The 12,210-nt window shown below is 41.7% G+C and overlaps 45 non-coding genes and 9 pseudogenes across 45 annotated transcripts; all 54 read left to right on the top strand.

Moving 5' to 3' along the window:
- Nucleotides 1-31: 31 nt before the first annotated feature.
- Nucleotides 32-150, top strand: LOC134887537 (5S ribosomal RNA). The gene has a single exon (XR_010171045.1). It is a non-coding gene; the product is annotated as a 5S ribosomal RNA (ribosomal RNA).
- Nucleotides 151-257: 107 nt separating this feature from the next.
- Nucleotides 258-376, top strand: LOC135065987 (5S ribosomal RNA). The gene has a single exon (XR_010252250.1). It is a non-coding gene; the product is annotated as a 5S ribosomal RNA (ribosomal RNA).
- A 106-nt stretch (nucleotides 377-482) lies between these two features.
- LOC134885124 (5S ribosomal RNA) lies at nucleotides 483-601 on the top strand. Its single transcript, XR_010169247.1, has one exon. It is a non-coding gene; the product is annotated as a 5S ribosomal RNA (ribosomal RNA).
- Nucleotides 602-708: 107 nt separating this feature from the next.
- On the top strand, nucleotides 709-827 carry LOC134888569 (5S ribosomal RNA; annotated as a pseudogene).
- A 107-nt stretch (nucleotides 828-934) lies between these two features.
- On the top strand, nucleotides 935-1,053 carry LOC135065827 (5S ribosomal RNA). Its single transcript, XR_010252097.1, has one exon. It is a non-coding gene; the product is annotated as a 5S ribosomal RNA (ribosomal RNA).
- A 107-nt stretch (nucleotides 1,054-1,160) lies between these two features.
- Nucleotides 1,161-1,279, top strand: LOC134885194 (5S ribosomal RNA). Its single transcript, XR_010169315.1, has one exon. It is a non-coding gene; the product is annotated as a 5S ribosomal RNA (ribosomal RNA).
- A 107-nt stretch (nucleotides 1,280-1,386) lies between these two features.
- LOC135061387 (5S ribosomal RNA) lies at nucleotides 1,387-1,505 on the top strand. The gene has a single exon (XR_010247770.1). It is a non-coding gene; the product is annotated as a 5S ribosomal RNA (ribosomal RNA).
- A 107-nt stretch (nucleotides 1,506-1,612) lies between these two features.
- LOC134901551 (5S ribosomal RNA) lies at nucleotides 1,613-1,731 on the top strand. Its single transcript, XR_010175040.1, has one exon. It is a non-coding gene; the product is annotated as a 5S ribosomal RNA (ribosomal RNA).
- Nucleotides 1,732-1,838: 107 nt separating this feature from the next.
- Nucleotides 1,839-1,957, top strand: LOC135069144 (5S ribosomal RNA). Its single transcript, XR_010255333.1, has one exon. It is a non-coding gene; the product is annotated as a 5S ribosomal RNA (ribosomal RNA).
- A 107-nt stretch (nucleotides 1,958-2,064) lies between these two features.
- Nucleotides 2,065-2,183, top strand: LOC134890398 (5S ribosomal RNA; annotated as a pseudogene).
- Nucleotides 2,184-2,290: 107 nt separating this feature from the next.
- LOC134887525 (5S ribosomal RNA) lies at nucleotides 2,291-2,409 on the top strand. The gene has a single exon (XR_010171044.1). It is a non-coding gene; the product is annotated as a 5S ribosomal RNA (ribosomal RNA).
- Nucleotides 2,410-2,516: 107 nt separating this feature from the next.
- On the top strand, nucleotides 2,517-2,635 carry LOC135059033 (5S ribosomal RNA). The gene has a single exon (XR_010245453.1). It is a non-coding gene; the product is annotated as a 5S ribosomal RNA (ribosomal RNA).
- A 106-nt stretch (nucleotides 2,636-2,741) lies between these two features.
- LOC134887514 (5S ribosomal RNA) lies at nucleotides 2,742-2,860 on the top strand. The gene has a single exon (XR_010171043.1). It is a non-coding gene; the product is annotated as a 5S ribosomal RNA (ribosomal RNA).
- A 107-nt stretch (nucleotides 2,861-2,967) lies between these two features.
- Nucleotides 2,968-3,086, top strand: LOC134888567 (5S ribosomal RNA; annotated as a pseudogene).
- Nucleotides 3,087-3,193: 107 nt separating this feature from the next.
- On the top strand, nucleotides 3,194-3,312 carry LOC135065705 (5S ribosomal RNA). Its single transcript, XR_010251978.1, has one exon. It is a non-coding gene; the product is annotated as a 5S ribosomal RNA (ribosomal RNA).
- A 107-nt stretch (nucleotides 3,313-3,419) lies between these two features.
- Nucleotides 3,420-3,538, top strand: LOC134887502 (5S ribosomal RNA). Its single transcript, XR_010171041.1, has one exon. It is a non-coding gene; the product is annotated as a 5S ribosomal RNA (ribosomal RNA).
- Nucleotides 3,539-3,645: 107 nt separating this feature from the next.
- On the top strand, nucleotides 3,646-3,764 carry LOC134889530 (5S ribosomal RNA; annotated as a pseudogene).
- A 107-nt stretch (nucleotides 3,765-3,871) lies between these two features.
- Nucleotides 3,872-3,990, top strand: LOC134887491 (5S ribosomal RNA). The gene has a single exon (XR_010171040.1). It is a non-coding gene; the product is annotated as a 5S ribosomal RNA (ribosomal RNA).
- A 107-nt stretch (nucleotides 3,991-4,097) lies between these two features.
- Nucleotides 4,098-4,216, top strand: LOC135060977 (5S ribosomal RNA). Its single transcript, XR_010247371.1, has one exon. It is a non-coding gene; the product is annotated as a 5S ribosomal RNA (ribosomal RNA).
- Nucleotides 4,217-4,323: 107 nt separating this feature from the next.
- Nucleotides 4,324-4,442, top strand: LOC134887480 (5S ribosomal RNA). The gene has a single exon (XR_010171039.1). It is a non-coding gene; the product is annotated as a 5S ribosomal RNA (ribosomal RNA).
- Nucleotides 4,443-4,549: 107 nt separating this feature from the next.
- On the top strand, nucleotides 4,550-4,668 carry LOC135067937 (5S ribosomal RNA). Its single transcript, XR_010254145.1, has one exon. It is a non-coding gene; the product is annotated as a 5S ribosomal RNA (ribosomal RNA).
- A 107-nt stretch (nucleotides 4,669-4,775) lies between these two features.
- Nucleotides 4,776-4,894, top strand: LOC135065290 (5S ribosomal RNA). Its single transcript, XR_010251573.1, has one exon. It is a non-coding gene; the product is annotated as a 5S ribosomal RNA (ribosomal RNA).
- Nucleotides 4,895-5,001: 107 nt separating this feature from the next.
- Nucleotides 5,002-5,120, top strand: LOC135069901 (5S ribosomal RNA). The gene has a single exon (XR_010256081.1). It is a non-coding gene; the product is annotated as a 5S ribosomal RNA (ribosomal RNA).
- A 107-nt stretch (nucleotides 5,121-5,227) lies between these two features.
- LOC135061712 (5S ribosomal RNA) lies at nucleotides 5,228-5,346 on the top strand. Its single transcript, XR_010248085.1, has one exon. It is a non-coding gene; the product is annotated as a 5S ribosomal RNA (ribosomal RNA).
- Nucleotides 5,347-5,453: 107 nt separating this feature from the next.
- LOC135063895 (5S ribosomal RNA) lies at nucleotides 5,454-5,572 on the top strand. Its single transcript, XR_010250216.1, has one exon. It is a non-coding gene; the product is annotated as a 5S ribosomal RNA (ribosomal RNA).
- A 107-nt stretch (nucleotides 5,573-5,679) lies between these two features.
- Nucleotides 5,680-5,798, top strand: LOC134889498 (5S ribosomal RNA; annotated as a pseudogene).
- Nucleotides 5,799-5,905: 107 nt separating this feature from the next.
- On the top strand, nucleotides 5,906-6,024 carry LOC135069174 (5S ribosomal RNA). Its single transcript, XR_010255362.1, has one exon. It is a non-coding gene; the product is annotated as a 5S ribosomal RNA (ribosomal RNA).
- A 107-nt stretch (nucleotides 6,025-6,131) lies between these two features.
- Nucleotides 6,132-6,250, top strand: LOC134888434 (5S ribosomal RNA; annotated as a pseudogene).
- Nucleotides 6,251-6,357: 107 nt separating this feature from the next.
- On the top strand, nucleotides 6,358-6,476 carry LOC134887468 (5S ribosomal RNA). The gene has a single exon (XR_010171038.1). It is a non-coding gene; the product is annotated as a 5S ribosomal RNA (ribosomal RNA).
- A 107-nt stretch (nucleotides 6,477-6,583) lies between these two features.
- Nucleotides 6,584-6,702, top strand: LOC134901611 (5S ribosomal RNA). The gene has a single exon (XR_010175098.1). It is a non-coding gene; the product is annotated as a 5S ribosomal RNA (ribosomal RNA).
- A 107-nt stretch (nucleotides 6,703-6,809) lies between these two features.
- LOC135069352 (5S ribosomal RNA) lies at nucleotides 6,810-6,928 on the top strand. Its single transcript, XR_010255535.1, has one exon. It is a non-coding gene; the product is annotated as a 5S ribosomal RNA (ribosomal RNA).
- A 107-nt stretch (nucleotides 6,929-7,035) lies between these two features.
- LOC134901920 (5S ribosomal RNA) lies at nucleotides 7,036-7,154 on the top strand. The gene has a single exon (XR_010175395.1). It is a non-coding gene; the product is annotated as a 5S ribosomal RNA (ribosomal RNA).
- Nucleotides 7,155-7,261: 107 nt separating this feature from the next.
- LOC135068546 (5S ribosomal RNA) lies at nucleotides 7,262-7,380 on the top strand. Its single transcript, XR_010254743.1, has one exon. It is a non-coding gene; the product is annotated as a 5S ribosomal RNA (ribosomal RNA).
- Nucleotides 7,381-7,487: 107 nt separating this feature from the next.
- LOC134892575 (5S ribosomal RNA) lies at nucleotides 7,488-7,606 on the top strand (annotated as a pseudogene).
- Nucleotides 7,607-7,713: 107 nt separating this feature from the next.
- On the top strand, nucleotides 7,714-7,832 carry LOC134902114 (5S ribosomal RNA). The gene has a single exon (XR_010175588.1). It is a non-coding gene; the product is annotated as a 5S ribosomal RNA (ribosomal RNA).
- A 107-nt stretch (nucleotides 7,833-7,939) lies between these two features.
- On the top strand, nucleotides 7,940-8,058 carry LOC134884434 (5S ribosomal RNA). Its single transcript, XR_010168582.1, has one exon. It is a non-coding gene; the product is annotated as a 5S ribosomal RNA (ribosomal RNA).
- A 107-nt stretch (nucleotides 8,059-8,165) lies between these two features.
- LOC134891569 (5S ribosomal RNA) lies at nucleotides 8,166-8,284 on the top strand (annotated as a pseudogene).
- A 107-nt stretch (nucleotides 8,285-8,391) lies between these two features.
- LOC135063816 (5S ribosomal RNA) lies at nucleotides 8,392-8,510 on the top strand. Its single transcript, XR_010250140.1, has one exon. It is a non-coding gene; the product is annotated as a 5S ribosomal RNA (ribosomal RNA).
- A 106-nt stretch (nucleotides 8,511-8,616) lies between these two features.
- Nucleotides 8,617-8,735, top strand: LOC135062439 (5S ribosomal RNA). The gene has a single exon (XR_010248789.1). It is a non-coding gene; the product is annotated as a 5S ribosomal RNA (ribosomal RNA).
- A 107-nt stretch (nucleotides 8,736-8,842) lies between these two features.
- Nucleotides 8,843-8,961, top strand: LOC134887454 (5S ribosomal RNA). Its single transcript, XR_010171035.1, has one exon. It is a non-coding gene; the product is annotated as a 5S ribosomal RNA (ribosomal RNA).
- Nucleotides 8,962-9,068: 107 nt separating this feature from the next.
- On the top strand, nucleotides 9,069-9,187 carry LOC135063383 (5S ribosomal RNA). Its single transcript, XR_010249716.1, has one exon. It is a non-coding gene; the product is annotated as a 5S ribosomal RNA (ribosomal RNA).
- Nucleotides 9,188-9,294: 107 nt separating this feature from the next.
- Nucleotides 9,295-9,413, top strand: LOC135068129 (5S ribosomal RNA). The gene has a single exon (XR_010254336.1). It is a non-coding gene; the product is annotated as a 5S ribosomal RNA (ribosomal RNA).
- Nucleotides 9,414-9,520: 107 nt separating this feature from the next.
- LOC134885710 (5S ribosomal RNA) lies at nucleotides 9,521-9,639 on the top strand. The gene has a single exon (XR_010169819.1). It is a non-coding gene; the product is annotated as a 5S ribosomal RNA (ribosomal RNA).
- A 107-nt stretch (nucleotides 9,640-9,746) lies between these two features.
- Nucleotides 9,747-9,866, top strand: LOC134891440 (5S ribosomal RNA; annotated as a pseudogene).
- Nucleotides 9,867-9,973: 107 nt separating this feature from the next.
- On the top strand, nucleotides 9,974-10,092 carry LOC134884851 (5S ribosomal RNA). Its single transcript, XR_010168983.1, has one exon. It is a non-coding gene; the product is annotated as a 5S ribosomal RNA (ribosomal RNA).
- Nucleotides 10,093-10,199: 107 nt separating this feature from the next.
- On the top strand, nucleotides 10,200-10,318 carry LOC135065490 (5S ribosomal RNA). The gene has a single exon (XR_010251770.1). It is a non-coding gene; the product is annotated as a 5S ribosomal RNA (ribosomal RNA).
- Nucleotides 10,319-10,425: 107 nt separating this feature from the next.
- On the top strand, nucleotides 10,426-10,544 carry LOC135070804 (5S ribosomal RNA). Its single transcript, XR_010256955.1, has one exon. It is a non-coding gene; the product is annotated as a 5S ribosomal RNA (ribosomal RNA).
- A 107-nt stretch (nucleotides 10,545-10,651) lies between these two features.
- LOC134884771 (5S ribosomal RNA) lies at nucleotides 10,652-10,769 on the top strand. The gene has a single exon (XR_010168906.1). It is a non-coding gene; the product is annotated as a 5S ribosomal RNA (ribosomal RNA).
- A 107-nt stretch (nucleotides 10,770-10,876) lies between these two features.
- Nucleotides 10,877-10,995, top strand: LOC134885441 (5S ribosomal RNA). The gene has a single exon (XR_010169555.1). It is a non-coding gene; the product is annotated as a 5S ribosomal RNA (ribosomal RNA).
- Nucleotides 10,996-11,101: 106 nt separating this feature from the next.
- LOC134885051 (5S ribosomal RNA) lies at nucleotides 11,102-11,221 on the top strand. Its single transcript, XR_010169178.1, has one exon. It is a non-coding gene; the product is annotated as a 5S ribosomal RNA (ribosomal RNA).
- Nucleotides 11,222-11,328: 107 nt separating this feature from the next.
- Nucleotides 11,329-11,447, top strand: LOC135065754 (5S ribosomal RNA). Its single transcript, XR_010252027.1, has one exon. It is a non-coding gene; the product is annotated as a 5S ribosomal RNA (ribosomal RNA).
- Nucleotides 11,448-11,554: 107 nt separating this feature from the next.
- On the top strand, nucleotides 11,555-11,673 carry LOC135065844 (5S ribosomal RNA). Its single transcript, XR_010252114.1, has one exon. It is a non-coding gene; the product is annotated as a 5S ribosomal RNA (ribosomal RNA).
- Nucleotides 11,674-11,780: 107 nt separating this feature from the next.
- Nucleotides 11,781-11,899, top strand: LOC134887442 (5S ribosomal RNA). Its single transcript, XR_010171034.1, has one exon. It is a non-coding gene; the product is annotated as a 5S ribosomal RNA (ribosomal RNA).
- A 107-nt stretch (nucleotides 11,900-12,006) lies between these two features.
- LOC135061266 (5S ribosomal RNA) lies at nucleotides 12,007-12,125 on the top strand. The gene has a single exon (XR_010247653.1). It is a non-coding gene; the product is annotated as a 5S ribosomal RNA (ribosomal RNA).
- The last annotated feature ends 85 nt before the right edge of the window (nucleotides 12,126-12,210 follow it).

The raw sequence follows: 12,210 nt of genomic DNA, 5'->3' as shown, positions 1-12,210 counted from the left end.
TAGAAAAGTTCTAACAGAAACCACAAAGCTCATCTACAGCCACACCACACTGGATACGCCCAATCTCATCTGATCTTGGAAGCTAAGCAGTGTTGGGCCTGGTTAGTACTTGGATGGGAGACCACCTGGGAATACAAGGTGCTGTAGATATTTTTATACTGCCAACACCGTTCTGTTGATGCATTCCATTTTCAAACGTATTCATTTATGAACCAGTAGTTAGAAGTAGAAAAGTTCTAACAGAAACCACAAAGCTCATCTACAGCCACACCACACTGTATACGCCCAATCTCATCTGATCTTGGAAGCTAAGCAGTGTTGGGCCTGGTTAGTACTTGGATGGGAGACCACCTGGGAATACAAGGTGCTATAGATAATTTTATACTGCCAACACATTCTGTTGATGCATTCCATTTTCAAACGTATTCATTTATGAACCAGTAGTTAGAAGTAGAAAAGTTCTAACAGAAACCACAAAGCTCACCTACAGCCACACCACACTGGATACGCCCAATCATATCTGATCTTGGAAGCTAAGCAGTGTTGGGCCTGGTTAGTACTTGGATGGGAGACCACCTGGGAATACAAGGTGCTGTAGATAATTTTATCCTGCCAACACCGTTCTGTTGATGCATTCCATTTTCAAACGTATTCATTTATGAACCAGTAGTTAGAAGTAGAAAAGTTCTAACAGAAACCACAAAGCTCATCTACAGCCACACCACACTGGATATGCCCAATCTCATCTGATCTTGGAAGCTAAGCAGTGTTGCGCCTGGTTAGTATTTGGATGGGAGACCACCTGGAAATACAAGGTGCTGTAGATATTTTTATACTGCCAACACCGTTCTGTTGATGCATTCCATTTTAAAACGTATTCATTTATGAACCAGTAGTTAGAAGTAGAAAAGTTCTAACAGAAACCAGAAAATTCATCTACAGCAACACCACACTGGATACGCCTAATCTCATCTGATCTTGGAAGCTAAGCAGTGTTGGGCCTGGTTAGTACTTGGATGGGAGACCACCTGGGAATACAAGGTGCTGTAGATATTTTTATACTGCCAACACCGTTCTGTTGATGCATTCCATTTTCAAACGTATTCATTTATGAACCAGTAGTTAGAAGTAGAAAAGTTCTAACAGAAACCAGAAAGCTCATCTACAGCCACACCACACTGGATACGCCTAATCTCATCTGATCTTGGAAGCTAAGCAGTGTTGGGCCTGGTTAGTATTTGGATGGGAGACCACCTGATAATACAAGGTGCTGTAGATATTTTTATACTGCCAACACCGTTCTGTTGATGCATTCCATTTTCAAACGTATTCATTTATGAACCAGTAGTTAGAAGTAGAAAAGTTCTAACAGAAACCACAACGCTCATCTACAGCCACACCACACTGGATACGCCCAATCTCATCTGATCTTGGAAGCTAAGCAGAGTTGGGCCTGGTTAGTACTTGGATGGGAGACCACCTGGGAATACAAGGTGCTGTAGATATTTTTATACTGCCAACACCGTTCTGTTGATGCATTCCATTTTCAAATGTATACATTTATGAACCAGTAGTTAGAAGTAGAAAAGTTCTAACAGAAACCACAAAGCTCATCTACAGCCACACCACACTGGATACGCCCAATCACATCTGATCTTGGAAGCTAAGCAGTGTTGGGCCTGGTTAGTACTTGGATGGGAGACCACCTGGGAATACAAGGTGCTGTAGATATTTTTATCCTGCCAACACCGTTCTGTTGATGCATTCCATTTTCAAACGTATTCATTTATGAACCAGTAGTTAGAAGTAGAAAAGTTCTAACAGAAACCACAAAGCTCATCTACAGCCACACCACACTGGATACGGCCAATCTCATCTGATCTTGGAAGCTAAGCAGTGTTGGGCCTGGTTAGTATTTGGATGGGAGACCACCTGGAAATACAAGGTGCTGTAGATATTTTTATACTGCCAACACCGTTCTGTTGATGCATTCCATTTTCAAACGTATTCATTTATGAACCAGTAGTTAGAAGTAGAAAAGTTCTAACAGAAACCAGAAAATTCATCTACAGCAACACCACACTGGATACGCCCAATCTAATCTGATCTTGGAAGCTAAGCAGTGTTGGGCCTGGTTAGTACTTGGATGGGAGACCACCTGGGAATACAAGATGCTGTAGATATTTTTATACTGCCAACACCGTTCTGTTGATGCATTCCATTTTCAAACGTATTCATTTATGAACCAGTAGTTAGAAGTAGAAAAGTTCTAACAGAAACCACAAAGCTCATCTACAGCCACACCACACTGGATACGCCCAATCTCATCTGATCTTGGAAGCTAAGCAGTGTTGGGCCTGGTTAGTACTTGGATGGGAGACCACCTGGGAATACAAGGTGCTGTAGATATTTTTATACTGCCAACACCGTTCTGTTGATGCATTCCATTTTCAAACGTATTCATTTATGAACCAGTAGTTAGAAGTAGAAAAGTTCTAACAGAAACCACAAAGCTCATCTACAGCCACACCACACTGGATATGCCCAATCTCATCTGATCTTGGAAGCTAAGCAGTGTTGGGCCTGGTTAGTACTTGGATGGGAGACCACCTGGGAATACAAGGTGCTGTAGATAATTTTATACTGCCAACACATTCTGTTGATGCATTCCATTTTCAAACGTATTCATTTATGAACCAGTAGTTAGAAGTAGAAAAGTTCTAACAGAAACCACAAAGCTCATCTACAGCCACACCACACTGGATACGCCCAATCTCATCTGATCTTGGAAGCTAAGCAGTGTTGGGCCTGGTTAGTACTTGGATGGGAGACCACCTGGGAATACAAGGTGCTGTAGATATTTTTATCCTGCCAACACCGTTCTGTTGATGCATTCCATTTTCAAACGTATTCATTTATGAACCAGTAGTTAGAAGTAGAAAAGTTCTAACAGAAACCACAAAGCTCATCTACAGCCACACCACACTGGATATGCCCAATCTCATCTGATCTTGGAAGCTAAGCAGTGTTGCGCCTGGTTAGTATTTGGATGGGAGACCACCTGGAAATACAAGGTGCTGTAGATATTTTTACACTGCCAACACCGTTCTGTTGATGCATTCCATTTTAAAACGTATTCATTTATGAACCAGTAGTTAGAAGTAGAAAAGTTCTAACAGAAACCAGAAAATTCATCTACAGCAACACCACACTGGATACGCCCAATCTCATCTGATCTTGGAAGCTAAGCAGTGTTGGGCCTGGTTAGTACTTGGATGGGAGACCACCTAGGAATACAAGGTGCTGTAGATATTTTTATACTGCCCACACCGTTCTGTTGATGCATTCCATTTTCAAACGTATTCATTTATGAACCAGTAGTTAGAAGTAGAAAAGTTCTAACAGAAACCACAAAGTTCATCTACAGCCACACCACACTGGATACGCCCAATCTCATCTGATCTTGGAAGCTAAGCAGTGTTGGGCCTGGTTAGTACTTGGATGGGAGACCACCTGGGAATACAAGGTGCTGTAGATATTTTTATACTACCAACACCGTTCTGTTGATGCATTCCATTTTCAAACGTATTCGTTTATGAACCAGTAGTTAGAAGTGGAAAAGTTCTAACAGAAACCAATAAGTTCATCTACAGCAACACCACACTGGATATGCTCAGTCTCATCTGATCTTGGAAGCTAAGCAGTGTTGGGCCTGGTTAGTACTTGGATGGGAGACCACCTGGGAATGCAAGGTGCTGTAGATATTTTTATACTGCCAACACCGTTCTGTTGATGCATTCCATTTTAAAACGTATTCATTGATGAACCAGTAGTTAGAAGTAGAAAAGTTCTAACAGAAACCACAAAGCTCATCTACAGCCACACCACACTGGATACGCCCAATCTCATCTGATCTTGGAAGCTAAGCAGTGTTGGGCCTGGTTAGTACTTGGATGGGAGACCACCTGGGAATACAAGGTGCTGTAGATATTTTTATACTGCCAACACCGTTCTGTTGATGCATTCCATTTTCAAACGTATTCATTTATGAACCAGTAGTTAGAAGTAGAAAAGTTCTAACAGAAACTATAAAGCTCATCTACAGCCACACCACACTGGATACGCCCAATCTCATCTGATCTTGGAAGCTAAGCAGTGTTGGGCCTGGTTAGTACTTGTATGGGAGACCACCTGGGAATACAAGGTGCTGTAGATATTTTTATACTGCCAACACCGTTCTGTTGATGCATTCCATTTTCAAACGTATTCATTTATGAACCAGTAGTTAGAAGTAGAAAAGTTCTAACAGAAACCACAAAGCTCATCTACAGCCACACCACACTGGATACGCCCAATCTCATCTGATCTTGGAAGCTAAGCAGTGTTGGGCCTGGTTAGTACTTGGATGGGAGACCACCTGGGAATACAAGGTGCTGTAGATAATTTTATACTGCCAACACCGTTCTGTTGATGCATTCCATTTTAAAATGTATTCATTTATGAACCAGTAGTTAGAAGTAGAAAAGTTCTAACAGAAACCACAAAGCTCATCTACAGCCACACCACACTGGATACGCCCAATCTCATCTGGTCTTGGAAGCTAAGCAGTGTTGGGCCTGGTTAGTACTTGGATGGAAGACCACCTGGGAATACAAGGTGCTGTAGATATTTTTATACTGCCAACACCGTTCTGTTGATGCATTCCATTTTCAAACGTATTCATTTATGAACCAGTAGTTAGAAGTAGAAAAGTTCTAACAGAAACCACAAAGCTCATCTACCGCCACACCACACTGGATACGCCCAATCTCATCTGATCTTGGAAGCTAAGCAGTGTTGGGCCTGGTTAGTACTTGGATGGGAGACCACCTGGGAATACAAGGTGCTGTAGATATTTTTATACTGCCAACACCGTTCTGTTGATGCATTCCATTTTCAAAAGTATTCATTTATGAACCAGTAGTTAGAAGTAGAAAAGTTCTAACAGAAACCACAAAGCTCATCTATAGCCACAGCACACTGGATACGCCCAATCTCATCTGATCTTGGAAGCTAAGCAGTGTTGGGCCTGGTTAGTACTTGGATGGGAGACCACCTGGGAATACAAGGTGCTGTAGATATTTTTATACTGCCAACACCGTTCTATTGATGCATTCCATTTTAAAATATATTCATTGATGAACCAGTAGTTAGAAGTAGAAAAGTTCTAACAGAAACCACAAAGCTCATCTACAGCCACACCACACTGGATACGCCCAATCTCATCTGATCTTGGAAGCTAAGCAGTGTTGGGCCTGGTTAGTACTTGGATGGGAGACTACCTGGGAATACAAGGTGCTGTAGATAATTTTATACTGCCAACACCGTTCTGTTGATGCATTCCATTTTAAAACGTGTCCATTTATGAACCAGTAGTTAGAAGTAGAAAAGTTCTAACAGAAACCACAAAGTTCATCTACAGCCACACCACTCTGGATATGCCCAATCTCATCTGATCTTGGAAGCTAAGCAGTGTTGGGCCTGGTTAGTACTTGGATGGGAGACCACCTGGGAATACAAGGTGCTGTAGATATTTTTATACTGCCAACACCGTTCTGTTGATGCATTCCATTTTCAAACGTATTCATTTATGAACCAGTAGTTAGAAGTAGAAAAGTTCTAACAGAAACCACAAAGCTCATCTACAGCCACACCACACTGGATACGCCCAATCTCATCTGATCTTGGAAGCTTAGCAGTGTTGGGACTGGTTAGTACTTGGATGGGAGACCACCTGGGAATACAAGGTGCTGTAGATAATTTTATACTGCCAACACCGTTCTGTTGATGCATTCCATTTTAAAACGTGTTCATTTATGAACCAGTAGTTAGAAGTAGAAAAGTTCTAACAGAAACCACAAAGGTCTTCTACAGCGACACCACTCTGGATACGCCCAATCTCATCTGATCTTGGAAGCTAAGCAGTGTTGGGCCTGGTTAGTACTTGGATGGGAGACCACCTGGGAATACAAGGTGCTGTAGATATTTTTATACTGCCAACACCGTTCTGTTGATGCATTCCATTTTAAAACGTATTCATTTATGAACCAGTAGTTAGAAGTAGAAAAGTTCTAACAGAAACCACAAAGCTCATCTGCAGCCACACCACACTGGATACGTTCAATCTCATCTGGTCTTGGAAGCTAAGCAGTGTTGGGCCTGGTTAGTACTTGGATGGGAGACCACCTGGGAATACAAGGTGCTGTAGATATTTTTATACTGCCAACACCGTTCTGTTGATGCATTCAATTTTCAAACGTATTCATTTATGAACCAGTAGTTAGAAGTAGAAAAGTTCTAACAGAAACCACAAAGCTCATCTACAGCCACACCACACTGGATACGCCCAATCTCATCTGATCTTGGAAGCTAAGCAGTGTTGGGCCTGGTTAGTACTTGGATGGGAGACCACCTGGGAATACAAGGTGCTGTAGATATTTTTATACTGCCAACACCGTTCTGTTGATGCATTCCATTTTCAAACGTATTCATTTATGAACCAGTAGTTAGAAGTAGAAAAGTTCTAACAGAAACCATAAAGCTCATCTACAGCCACACCACACTGGATACGCCCAATCTCATCTGATCTTGGAAGCTAAGCGGTGTTGGGCCTGGTTAGTACTTGGATGGGAGACCACCTGGGAATACAAGGTGCTGTAGATAATTTTATACTGCCAACACCGTTCTGTTGATGCATTCCATTTTAAAATGTATTCATTTATGAACCAGTAGTTACAAGTAGAAAAGTTCTAACAGAAACCACAAAGCTCATCTACAGGCACACCACACTGGATACGCCCAATCTCATCTGGTCTTGGAAGCTAAGCAGTGTTGGGCCAGGTTAGTACTTGGATGGGAGACCACCTGGGAATACAAGGTGCTGTAGATATTTTTATACTGCCAACACCGTTTTGTTGATGCATTCCATTTTCAAACGTATTCATTTATGAACCAGTAGTTAGAAGTAGAAAAGTTCTAACAGAAACCACAAAGCTCATCTACAGCCACACCACGCTGGATACGCCCAATCTCATCTGATCTTGGAAGCTAAGCAGTGTTGGGCCTGGTTAGTACTTGGATGGGAGACCACCTGGGAATACAAGGTGCTGTAGATATTTTTATACTGCCAACACCGTTCTGTTGATGCATTTCATTTTCAAACGTATTCATTTATGAACCAGTAGTTAGAAGTAGAAAAGTTCTAACAGAAACCATAAAGTTCATCTACAGCCACACCACACTGGATACGCCCAATCTCATTTGATCTTGGAAGCTTAGCAGTGTTGGGCCTGGTTAGTACTTGGATGGGAGACCACCTGGGAATACAAGGTGCTGTAGATATTTTTATAGTGCCAACACCGTTCTGTTGATGCATTCCATTTTCAAACGTATTCATTTATGAACCAGTAGTTAGAAGTAGAAAAGTACTAACAGAAACCACAAAGCTCATATACTGCCACACCACACTGGGTACGCCCAATCTCATCTGATCTTTGAAGCTAAGCAGTGTTGGGCCTGGTTAGTACTTGGGTGGGAGACCACCTGGGAATACAAGGTGCTGTAGATATTTTTATACTGCCAACACCGTTCTGTTGATGCATTCCATTTTCAAACGTATTCATTTATGAACCAGTAGTTAGAAGTAGAAAAGTTCTAACAGAAACCATAAAGCTCATCTACAGCCACACCACACTGGATACGCCCAATCTCATCTGATCTTGGCAGCTAAGCAGTGTTGGGCCTGGTTAGTACTTGGATGGGAGACCACCTGGGAATACAAGGTGCTGTAGATAATTTTATACTGCCAACACCGTTCTGTTGATGCATTCCATTTTCAAACGTATTCATTTATGAACCAGTAGTTAGAAGTAGAAAAGTTCTAACAGAAACCAAAAAGTTCATCTACAGCCCAGCCACATTGGATACGCCCAATCTCATCTGATCTTGGAAGCTAAGCAGTGTTGGGCCTGGTTAGTACTTGGATGGGAGACCACCTGGGAATACAAGGTGCTGTAGATATTTTTATACTGCCAACACCGTTCTGTTGATGCTTTCCATTTTCAAACGTATTCATTTATGAACCAGTAGTTAGAAGTAGAAAAGTACTAACCGAAACTATAAAGCTCTTATAAAGCCACACCACACTGGATATGCCCAATCTCATCTGATCTTGGAAACTAAGCAGTGTTGGGCCTGGTTAGTACTTGGATGGGAGACCACCTGGGAATACAAGGTGCTGTAGATATTTTTATACTGCCAACACCGTTCTGTTGATGCATTCCATTTTCAAACGTATTCATTTATGAACCAGTAGTTAGAAGTAGAAAAGTTCTAACAGAAACCATAAAGCTTATCTACAGCCACACCACACTGGATACGCCCAATCTCATCTGATCTTGGAAGCTAAGCAGTATTGGGCCTGGTTAGTACTTGGATGGGAGACCACCTGGGAATACAAGGTGCTGTAGATATTTTTATACTGCCAACACCGTTCTGTGATGCATTCCATTTTCAAACGTATTCATTTATGAACCAGTAGTTAGAAGTAGAAAAGTTCTAACAGAAACCACAAAGCTCATATACAGCCACACCACACTGGATACGCCCAATCTCATCTGATCTTGGAAGCTAAGCAGTGTTGGGCCTGGTTAGTACTTGGATGGGAGACCACCTGGGAATACAAGGTGCTGTAGATATTTTTATAATGCCAACACCGTTCTGTTGATGCATTCCATTTTCAAACGTATTCATTTATGAACCAGTAGTTAGAAGTAGAAAAGTTCTAACAGAAACCATAAAGCTCATCTACAGCCACACCACACTGGATACGCCCAATCTCATCTGATCTTGGAAGCTAAGCAGTGTTGGGCCTGGTTAGTACTTGGATGGGAGACCACCTGGGAATACAAGGTGCTGTAGATAATTTTATACTGCCAACACCGTTCTGTTGATGCATTCCATTTTAAAACGTATTCATTTATGAACCAGTAGTTAGAAGAAGAAAAGTTCAAACAGAAACCACAAAGCTCATCTACAGCCACACCACACTGGATACGCCCAATCTCATCTGATCTTGGAAGCTAAGCAGTGTTGGGCCTGGTTAGTACTTGGATGGGAGACCACCTGGGAATACAAGGTGCTGCAGATATTTTTATACTGCCAACACCGTTCTGTTGATGCATTCCATTTTCAAACGTATTCATTTATGAACCAGTAGTTAGAAGTAGAAAAGTTCTAACAGAAACCACAAAGCTCATCTACAGCCACACCACACTGGATACACCCAATCTCATCTGGTCTTGGAAGCTAAGCAGTGTTGAGCCTGGTTAGTACTTGGATGGGAGACCACCTGGGAATACAAGGTGCTGTAGATATTTTTATACTACCAACACCGTTCTGTTGATGCATTCCATTTTCAAACGTATTCATTTATGAACCAGTAGTTAGAAGTAGAAAAGTACTAACAGAAACCATAAAGCTCTTCTACAGCCACACCACACTGGATATGCCCAATCTCATCTGATCTTGGAAGATAAGCAGTGTTGGGCCTGGTTAGTACTTGGATGGGAGATCACCTGGGAATACAAGGTGCTGTAGATAATTTTATACTGCCAACACCGTTCTGTTGATGCATTCCATTTTAAAACGTATTCATTTATGAACCAGTAGTTAGAAGTAGAAAAGTTCTAACAGAAACCAGAAAGTTCATCTACAGCAACACCACACTGGATATGCCCAATCTAATCTGATCTTGGAAGCTAAGCAGTGTTGGGCCTGGTTAGTACTTGGATGGGAGACCACCTGGGAATACATAGGTGCTGTAGATATTTTTATACTGCCAACACCGTTCTGTTGATGCATTCCATTTTCAAACGTATTCATTTATGAACCAGTAGTTAGAATTAGAAAAGTTCTAACAGAAACCACAAAGCTCATCTACAGCCAAACCACACTGGATACGCCCAATCTCATCTGATCTTGGAAGCTAAGCAGTGTTGGGCCTGGTTAGTACTTGGATGGGAGATCACCTGGGAATACAAGATGCTGTAGATATTTTTATACTACCAACACCGTTCTGTTGATGCATTCCATTTTCAAACGTATTCATTTATGAACCAGTAGTTAGAAGTAGAAAAGTTCTAACAGAAACCACAAAGCTCATCTACAGCCACACCACACTGGATACGCCCAATCTCATCTGATCTTGGAAACTAAGCAGTGTTGGGCCTAGTTAGTACTTGGATGGGAGACCACCTGGGAATACAAGGTGCTGTAGATATTTTTATACTGCTGACACCGTTCTGTTGATGCATTCCATTTTCAAACGTATTCATTTATGAACCAGTAGTTAAAAGTAGAAAAGTTCTAACAGAAACCACAAAGCTCATCTACAGCCTCACCACACTGGATACGCCCAATCTCATCTGATCTTGGAAACTAAGCAGTGTTGGGCCTGGTTAGTACTTGGATGGGAGACCACCTGGGAATACAAGGTGCTGTAGATATTTTTATACTGCCAACACCGTTCTGTTGATGCATTCCATTTTCAAACGTATTCATTTATGAACCAGTAGTTAGAAGTAGAAAAGTTCTAACAGAAACCACAAAGCTCATCTACAGCCACACCACACTGGATACGCCCAATCTCATCTGATCTTGGAAGCTAAGCAGTGTTGGGCCTGGTTAGTACTTGGATGGGAGACCACCTGGAATACAAGGTGCTGTAGATATTTTTATACTGCCAACACCGTTCTGTTGATGCATTCCATTTTAAAACGTATTCATTTATGAACCAGTAGTTAGAAGTAGAAAAGTTCTAACAGAAACCAGAAAGTTCATCTACAGCAACACCACACTGGATACGTCCAATCTCATCTGATCTTGGAAGTTAAGCAGTGTTGGGCCTGGTTAGTACTTGGATAGGAGACCACCTGGGAATACAAGGTGCTGTAGATATTTTTATACTACCAACACCGTTCTGTTGATGCATTCCATTTTCAAACGTATTCATTTATGAACCAGTAGTTAGAAGTAGAAAAGTACTAACAGAACCATAAAGCTCTTCTACAGCCACACCACACTGGATATGCCCAATCTCATCTGATCTTGGAAGCTAAGCAGTGTTGGGCCTGGTTAGTACTTGGATGGGAGACCACCTGGGAATACATAGGTGCTGTAGATATTTTTATACTGCCAACACCGTTCTGTTGATGCATTCCATTTTCAAACGTATTCATTTATGAACCAGTAGTTAGAATTAGAAAAGTTCTAACAGAAACCACAAAGCTCATCTACAGCCAAACCACACTGGATACGCCCAATCTCATCTGATCTTGGAAGCTAAGCAGTGTTGGGCCTGGTTAGTACTTGGATGGGAGACCACCTGGGAATACAAGATGCTGTAGATATTTTTATACTACCAACACCGTTCTGTTGATGCATTCCATTTTCAAAAGTATTCATTTATGAACCAGTAGTTAGAAGTAGAAAAGTTCTAACAGAAACCACAAAGCTCATCTACAGCCACACCACACTGGATACGCCCAATCTCATCTGATCTTGGAAGCTAAGCAGTGTTGGGCGTGGTTAGTACTTGGATGGGAGACCACCTGGGAATACAAGGTGCTGTAGATATTTTTATACTGCCAACACCGTTCTGTTGATGCATTCCATTTTCAAACGTATTCATTTATGAACCAGTAGTTAGAAGTAGAAAAGTTCTAACAGAAACCACAAAGCTCATCTACAGCCACACCACACTGGATACGCCCAATCTCATCTGATCTTGGAAGCTAAGCAGTGTTGGGCCTGGTTAGTACTTGGATGGGAGACCACCTGGGAATACAAGGTGCTGTAGATATTTTTATACTGCCGACACCGTTCTGTTGATGCATTCCATTTTCAAATGTATTCATTTATGAACCAGTAGTTAGAAGTAGAAAAGTTCTAACAGAAACCACAAAGCTCATCTACAGCCACACCACACTGGATACGCCCAATCTCATCTGATCTTGGACGCTAAGCAGTGTTGGGCCTGGTTAGTACTTGGATGGGAGACCACCTGGGAATACAAGGTGCTGTAGATATTTTTATACTGCCAACACCGTTCTGTTGATGCATTCCATTTTCAAACGTATTCATTTATGAACCAGTAGTTAGAAGTAGAAAAGT

The sequence above is a fragment of the Pseudophryne corroboree genome, chromosome 3 (assembly GCF_028390025.1).
Source record: "Pseudophryne corroboree isolate aPseCor3 chromosome 3, aPseCor3.hap2, whole genome shotgun sequence".
NCBI lineage: Eukaryota > Metazoa > Chordata > Amphibia > Anura > Myobatrachidae > Pseudophryne > Pseudophryne corroboree.
Note: the sequence above shows the minus strand (reverse complement) of the source record. Positions and strands in the feature narration are given on the sequence as shown.